General features: G+C 46.6%; 5 non-coding genes across 5 annotated transcripts; all 5 read right to left on the bottom strand.

Annotated features, from left to right (window-relative positions):
- Positions 1-251: 251 nt before the first annotated feature.
- Positions 252-442, bottom strand: LOC142268899 (U2 spliceosomal RNA). Its single transcript, XR_012734483.1, has one exon. It is a non-coding gene; the product is annotated as a U2 spliceosomal RNA (small nuclear RNA).
- A 1,387-nt stretch (positions 443-1,829) lies between these two features.
- On the bottom strand, positions 1,830-2,020 carry LOC142268898 (U2 spliceosomal RNA). The gene has a single exon (XR_012734482.1). It is a non-coding gene; the product is annotated as a U2 spliceosomal RNA (small nuclear RNA).
- Positions 2,021-3,407: 1,387 nt separating this feature from the next.
- On the bottom strand, positions 3,408-3,598 carry LOC142268897 (U2 spliceosomal RNA). Its single transcript, XR_012734481.1, has one exon. It is a non-coding gene; the product is annotated as a U2 spliceosomal RNA (small nuclear RNA).
- Positions 3,599-4,985: 1,387 nt separating this feature from the next.
- On the bottom strand, positions 4,986-5,176 carry LOC142268895 (U2 spliceosomal RNA). Its single transcript, XR_012734479.1, has one exon. It is a non-coding gene; the product is annotated as a U2 spliceosomal RNA (small nuclear RNA).
- Positions 5,177-6,563: 1,387 nt separating this feature from the next.
- Positions 6,564-6,754, bottom strand: LOC142268893 (U2 spliceosomal RNA). The gene has a single exon (XR_012734478.1). It is a non-coding gene; the product is annotated as a U2 spliceosomal RNA (small nuclear RNA).
- Between the last annotated feature and the right edge of the window lie 602 nt (positions 6,755-7,356).

Raw genomic sequence — 7,356 nt, 5'->3', positions numbered from 1 at the left:
TGATCTAGATAAGACAGAGAACTGCAGCACGGGGACATAGCCGAGTTGGTCAGGTTGAGTGGTGATGAGTTTGCTATTTGGATGAATAAAGAAAGTCAAAAGTGTGAAAGATAAAAAACAAAAGGAGGAAGTGTGAAAAGTGAATGGGCCAAATTGAGGTGCATATGAAGACGTATGCTTTCTTCCAATTCATTAAATCGGGCTAATATGAATCAGGTGAATTGAGTTCTGCTTTTGGAAACTGGGTTAAGAAGGGGTGCACCGTTCCTGGAGGTACTGCAATACCAGGTCAATGCGTGGAGTGGACAGAGCAAGCTCTTTTTCCATCTCCCTGTTCTAAAAATCCATTTAATATATGGTCCCCAGATAGGGGACGTATCAGATATTAAACTGATAAGAACAGATACTACACTTGATCTTAGCCAAAAGGCCGAGAAGCGATAACCAGAATTGGTTTGGGCCTCGAGTGGCACCCTGGCCTATGCCGGACACATCTTAGGGAGAGAGAGCGAGAGGGAGACAAACCCACGCCTACACAAGACATTTTGTCACCCAAGCCAACCCTTGAAAAGGCTGCTTTGCAGAGCAAAAACAAGAAGAATGGTGCGTTTTGCAGCCGCCGCCCACTGCAATGAATCTGAATAACTCCTCCTTTAGGGCGCAAGCAACTCCCCTCCCCCTTGCAGTCTTTCCAATTCACGATACAAAAAGACGGACAGGACAGGTTGCCTGACTTTCCGTCACTGCCACCCTTTGCCATCCTTACCCGTAGAAAGCCCTTTCATCATCCCCAAACCCTAATCTTTTCCCTTTCCTTCCCAGCCCCCAAACCCTGCCCTCTGTACCTTTCTCACCACCCGCTTCCCTTCTCCTGTCATCCCCCTACCACCCGGGAAAAAAAGAGATTGCCCCCTCCTTCCACTAGCCCACCCTCCCACCCAAAGAACAACTTCTTCTGCGCAGCTTGTTTTCTAGGCAGCAGCGCTATTGTGATGTCATCGGGGGGCATTGTGACAAGCCGCCAGTGTTCCGTCTCTTCATGTTGTGCACAGTTCAAACGGAAAATACATCAACAGGCAGACTACAGAAAAGCTTACTATCAAAGGTTAGAGGGGGGCTTTCTCAGAGGGCTTTTTACAGTTTTTCTATTCCCAATTAGCCGTTTAAGTGTACTTATTGAAAGTAGTAATTCTTTCATAGGCCGCCCTTTCTTAGTATTTGACGTTCCTTATATTGCGGTATGAGGCTTCGCAGTAGGTTGCAAACATTCATCACCCATGACTGTCCCCAATTGAGCTCAGAAGCTCAATGTCTATCATGACCTCTCTTTTAGAATGTCCAAGAGCAAGCAAACTATTCCTCCAGGAGAGGGCGCCAACAGACTACTAAAGAGATCATCATTACTCAAAGAAAACCCCAAAAACCAATGCATGATAGGAATAAACAGGTAACTTTCTTTGGAGTGGAAGCGGAGAGATCGCACCAGATGCCAATTCTAGATCTTATCACACCTGTGGTCACTGCAGCAGCAGGTGAATCCACTTTGTCCAAAAGGGATCTATTCCATTCAATTGCAAATGATCTAGATAAGACAGAGAACTGCAGCACGGGGACATAGCCGAGTTGGTCAGGTTGAGTGGTGATGAGTTTGCTATTTGGATGAATAAAGAAAGTCAAAAGTGTGAAAGATAAAAAACAAAAGGAGGAAGTGTGAAAAGTGAATGGGCCAAATTGAGGTGCATATGAAGACGTATGCTTTCTTCCAATTCATTAAATCGGGCTAATATGAATCAGGTGAATTGAGTTCTGCTTTTGGAAACTGGGTTAAGAAGGGGTGCACCGTTCCTGGAGGTACTGCAATACCAGGTCAATGCGTGGAGTGGACAGAGCAAGCTCTTTTTCCATCTCCCTGTTCTAAAAATCCATTTAATATATGGTCCCCAGATAGGGGACGTATCAGATATTAAACTGATAAGAACAGATACTACACTTGATCTTAGCCAAAAGGCCGAGAAGCGATAACCAGAATTGGTTTGGGCCTCGAGTGGCACCCTGGCCTATGCCGGACACATCTTAGGGAGAGAGAGCGAGAGGGAGACAAACCCACGCCTACACAAGACATTTTGTCACCCAAGCCAACCCTTGAAAAGGCTGCTTTGCAGAGCAAAAACAAGAAGAATGGTGCGTTTTGCAGCCGCCGCCCACTGCAATGAATCTGAATAACTCCTCCTTTAGGGCGCAAGCAACTCCCCTCCCCCTTGCAGTCTTTCCAATTCACGATACAAAAAGACGGACAGGACAGGTTGCCTGACTTTCCGTCACTGCCACCCTTTGCCATCCTTACCCGTAGAAAGCCCTTTCATCATCCCCAAACCCTAATCTTTTCCCTTTCCTTCCCAGCCCCCAAACCCTGCCCTCTGTACCTTTCTCACCACCCGCTTCCCTTCTCCTGTCATCCCCCTACCACCCGGGAAAAAAAGAGATTGCCCCCTCCTTCCACTAGCCCACCCTCCCACCCAAAGAACAACTTCTTCTGCGCAGCTTGTTTTCTAGGCAGCAGCGCTATTGTGATGTCATCGGGGGGCATTGTGACAAGCCGCCAGTGTTCCGTCTCTTCATGTTGTGCACAGTTCAAACGGAAAATACATCAACAGGCAGACTACAGAAAAGCTTACTATCAAAGGTTAGAGGGGGGCTTTCTCAGAGGGCTTTTTACAGTTTTTCTATTCCCAATTAGCCGTTTAAGTGTACTTATTGAAAGTAGTAATTCTTTCATAGGCCGCCCTTTCTTAGTATTTGACGTTCCTTATATTGCGGTATGAGGCTTCGCAGTAGGTTGCAAACATTCATCACCCATGACTGTCCCCAATTGAGCTCAGAAGCTCAATGTCTATCATGACCTCTCTTTTAGAATGTCCAAGAGCAAGCAAACTATTCCTCCAGGAGAGGGCGCCAACAGACTACTAAAGAGATCATCATTACTCAAAGAAAACCCCAAAAACCAATGCATGATAGGAATAAACAGGTAACTTTCTTTGGAGTGGAAGCGGAGAGATCGCACCAGATGCCAATTCTAGATCTTATCACACCTGTGGTCACTGCAGCAGCAGGTGAATCCACTTTGTCCAAAAGGGATCTATTCCATTCAATTGCAAATGATCTAGATAAGACAGAGAACTGCAGCACGGGGACATAGCCGAGTTGGTCAGGTTGAGTGGTGATGAGTTTGCTATTTGGATGAATAAAGAAAGTCAAAAGTGTGAAAGATAAAAAACAAAAGGAGGAAGTGTGAAAAGTGAATGGGCCAAATTGAGGTGCATATGAAGACGTATGCTTTCTTCCAATTCATTAAATCGGGCTAATATGAATCAGGTGAATTGAGTTCTGCTTTTGGAAACTGGGTTAAGAAGGGGTGCACCGTTCCTGGAGGTACTGCAATACCAGGTCAATGCGTGGAGTGGACAGAGCAAGCTCTTTTTCCATCTCCCTGTTCTAAAAATCCATTTAATATATGGTCCCCAGATAGGGGACGTATCAGATATTAAACTGATAAGAACAGATACTACACTTGATCTTAGCCAAAAGGCCGAGAAGCGATAACCAGAATTGGTTTGGGCCTCGAGTGGCACCCTGGCCTATGCCGGACACATCTTAGGGAGAGAGAGCGAGAGGGAGACAAACCCACGCCTACACAAGACATTTTGTCACCCAAGCCAACCCTTGAAAAGGCTGCTTTGCAGAGCAAAAACAAGAAGAATGGTGCGTTTTGCAGCCGCCGCCCACTGCAATGAATCTGAATAACTCCTCCTTTAGGGCGCAAGCAACTCCCCTCCCCCTTGCAGTCTTTCCAATTCACGATACAAAAAGACGGACAGGACAGGTTGCCTGACTTTCCGTCACTGCCACCCTTTGCCATCCTTACCCGTAGAAAGCCCTTTCATCATCCCCAAACCCTAATCTTTTCCCTTTCCTTCCCAGCCCCCAAACCCTGCCCTCTGTACCTTTCTCACCACCCGCTTCCCTTCTCCTGTCATCCCCCTACCACCCGGGAAAAAAAGAGATTGCCCCCTCCTTCCACTAGCCCACCCTCCCACCCAAAGAACAACTTCTTCTGCGCAGCTTGTTTTCTAGGCAGCAGCGCTATTGTGATGTCATCGGGGGGCATTGTGACAAGCCGCCAGTGTTCCGTCTCTTCATGTTGTGCACAGTTCAAACGGAAAATACATCAACAGGCAGACTACAGAAAAGCTTACTATCAAAGGTTAGAGGGGGGCTTTCTCAGAGGGCTTTTTACAGTTTTTCTATTCCCAATTAGCCGTTTAAGTGTACTTATTGAAAGTAGTAATTCTTTCATAGGCCGCCCTTTCTTAGTATTTGACGTTCCTTATATTGCGGTATGAGGCTTCGCAGTAGGTTGCAAACATTCATCACCCATGACTGTCCCCAATTGAGCTCAGAAGCTCAATGTCTATCATGACCTCTCTTTTAGAATGTCCAAGAGCAAGCAAACTATTCCTCCAGGAGAGGGCGCCAACAGACTACTAAAGAGATCATCATTACTCAAAGAAAACCCCAAAAACCAATGCATGATAGGAATAAACAGGTAACTTTCTTTGGAGTGGAAGCGGAGAGATCGCACCAGATGCCAATTCTAGATCTTATCACACCTGTGGTCACTGCAGCAGCAGGTGAATCCACTTTGTCCAAAAGGGATCTATTCCATTCAATTGCAAATGATCTAGATAAGACAGAGAACTGCAGCACGGGGACATAGCCGAGTTGGTCAGGTTGAGTGGTGATGAGTTTGCTATTTGGATGAATAAAGAAAGTCAAAAGTGTGAAAGATAAAAAACAAAAGGAGGAAGTGTGAAAAGTGAATGGGCCAAATTGAGGTGCATATGAAGACGTATGCTTTCTTCCAATTCATTAAATCGGGCTAATATGAATCAGGTGAATTGAGTTCTGCTTTTGGAAACTGGGTTAAGAAGGGGTGCACCGTTCCTGGAGGTACTGCAATACCAGGTCAATGCGTGGAGTGGACAGAGCAAGCTCTTTTTCCATCTCCCTGTTCTAAAAATCCATTTAATATATGGTCCCCAGATAGGGGACGTATCAGATATTAAACTGATAAGAACAGATACTACACTTGATCTTAGCCAAAAGGCCGAGAAGCGATAACCAGAATTGGTTTGGGCCTCGAGTGGCACCCTGGCCTATGCCGGACACATCTTAGGGAGAGAGAGCGAGAGGGAGACAAACCCACGCCTACACAAGACATTTTGTCACCCAAGCCAACCCTTGAAAAGGCTGCTTTGCAGAGCAAAAACAAGAAGAATGGTGCGTTTTGCAGCCGCCGCCCACTGCAATGAATCTGAATAACTCCTCCTTTAGGGCGCAAGCAACTCCCCTCCCCCTTGCAGTCTTTCCAATTCACGATACAAAAAGACGGACAGGACAGGTTGCCTGACTTTCCGTCACTGCCACCCTTTGCCATCCTTACCCGTAGAAAGCCCTTTCATCATCCCCAAACCCTAATCTTTTCCCTTTCCTTCCCAGCCCCCAAACCCTGCCCTCTGTACCTTTCTCACCACCCGCTTCCCTTCTCCTGTCATCCCCCTACCACCCGGGAAAAAAAGAGATTGCCCCCTCCTTCCACTAGCCCACCCTCCCACCCAAAGAACAACTTCTTCTGCGCAGCTTGTTTTCTAGGCAGCAGCGCTATTGTGATGTCATCGGGGGGCATTGTGACAAGCCGCCAGTGTTCCGTCTCTTCATGTTGTGCACAGTTCAAACGGAAAATACATCAACAGGCAGACTACAGAAAAGCTTACTATCAAAGGTTAGAGGGGGGCTTTCTCAGAGGGCTTTTTACAGTTTTTCTATTCCCAATTAGCCGTTTAAGTGTACTTATTGAAAGTAGTAATTCTTTCATAGGCCGCCCTTTCTTAGTATTTGACGTTCCTTATATTGCGGTATGAGGCTTCGCAGTAGGTTGCAAACATTCATCACCCATGACTGTCCCCAATTGAGCTCAGAAGCTCAATGTCTATCATGACCTCTCTTTTAGAATGTCCAAGAGCAAGCAAACTATTCCTCCAGGAGAGGGCGCCAACAGACTACTAAAGAGATCATCATTACTCAAAGAAAACCCCAAAAACCAATGCATGATAGGAATAAACAGGTAACTTTCTTTGGAGTGGAAGCGGAGAGATCGCACCAGATGCCAATTCTAGATCTTATCACACCTGTGGTCACTGCAGCAGCAGGTGAATCCACTTTGTCCAAAAGGGATCTATTCCATTCAATTGCAAATGATCTAGATAAGACAGAGAACTGCAGCACGGGGACATAGCCGAGTTGGTCAGGTTGAGTGGTGATGAGTTTGCTATTTGGATGAATAAAGAAAGTCAAAAGTGTGAAAGATAAAAAACAAAAGGAGGAAGTGTGAAAAGTGAATGGGCCAAATTGAGGTGCATATGAAGACGTATGCTTTCTTCCAATTCATTAAATCGGGCTAATATGAATCAGGTGAATTGAGTTCTGCTTTTGGAAACTGGGTTAAGAAGGGGTGCACCGTTCCTGGAGGTACTGCAATACCAGGTCAATGCGTGGAGTGGACAGAGCAAGCTCTTTTTCCATCTCCCTGTTCTAAAAATCCATTTAATATATGGTCCCCAGATAGGGGACGTATCAGATATTAAACTGATAAGAACAGATACTACACTTGATCTTAGCCAAAAGGCCGAGAAGCGATAACCAGAATTGGTTTGGGCCTCGAGTGGCACCCTGGCCTATGCCGGACACATCTTAGGGAGAGAGAGCGAGAGGGAGACAAACCCACGCCTACACAAGACATTTTGTCACCCAAGCCAACCCTTGAAAAGGCTGCTTTGCAGAGCAAAAACAAGAAGAATGGTGCGTTTTGCAGCCGCCGCCCACTGCAATGAATCTGAATAACTCCTCCTTTAGGGCGCAAGCAACTCCCCTCCCCCTTGCAGTCTTTCCAATTCACGATACAAAAAGACGGACAGGACAGGTTGCCTGACTTTCCGTCACTGCCACCCTTTGCCATCCTTACCCGTAGAAAGCCCTTTCATCATCCCCAAACCCTAATCTTTTCCCTTTCCTTCCCAGCCCCCAAACCCTGCCCTCTGTACCTTTCTCACCACCCGCTTCCCTTCTCCTGTCATCCCCCTACCACCCGGGAAAAAAAGAGATTGCCCCCTCCTTCCACTAGCCCACCCTCCCACCCAAAGAACAACTTCTTCTGCGCAGCTTGTTTTCTAGGCAGCAGCGCTATTGTGATGTCATCGGGGGGCATTGTGACAAGCCGCCAGTGTTCCGTCTCTTCATGTT

This window comes from Anomaloglossus baeobatrachus, unplaced genomic scaffold, assembly GCF_048569485.1.
Source record: "Anomaloglossus baeobatrachus isolate aAnoBae1 unplaced genomic scaffold, aAnoBae1.hap1 Scaffold_3116, whole genome shotgun sequence".
Lineage (NCBI taxonomy): Eukaryota > Metazoa > Chordata > Amphibia > Anura > Aromobatidae > Anomaloglossus > Anomaloglossus baeobatrachus.
Note: the sequence above shows the minus strand (reverse complement) of the source record. Positions and strands in the feature narration are given on the sequence as shown.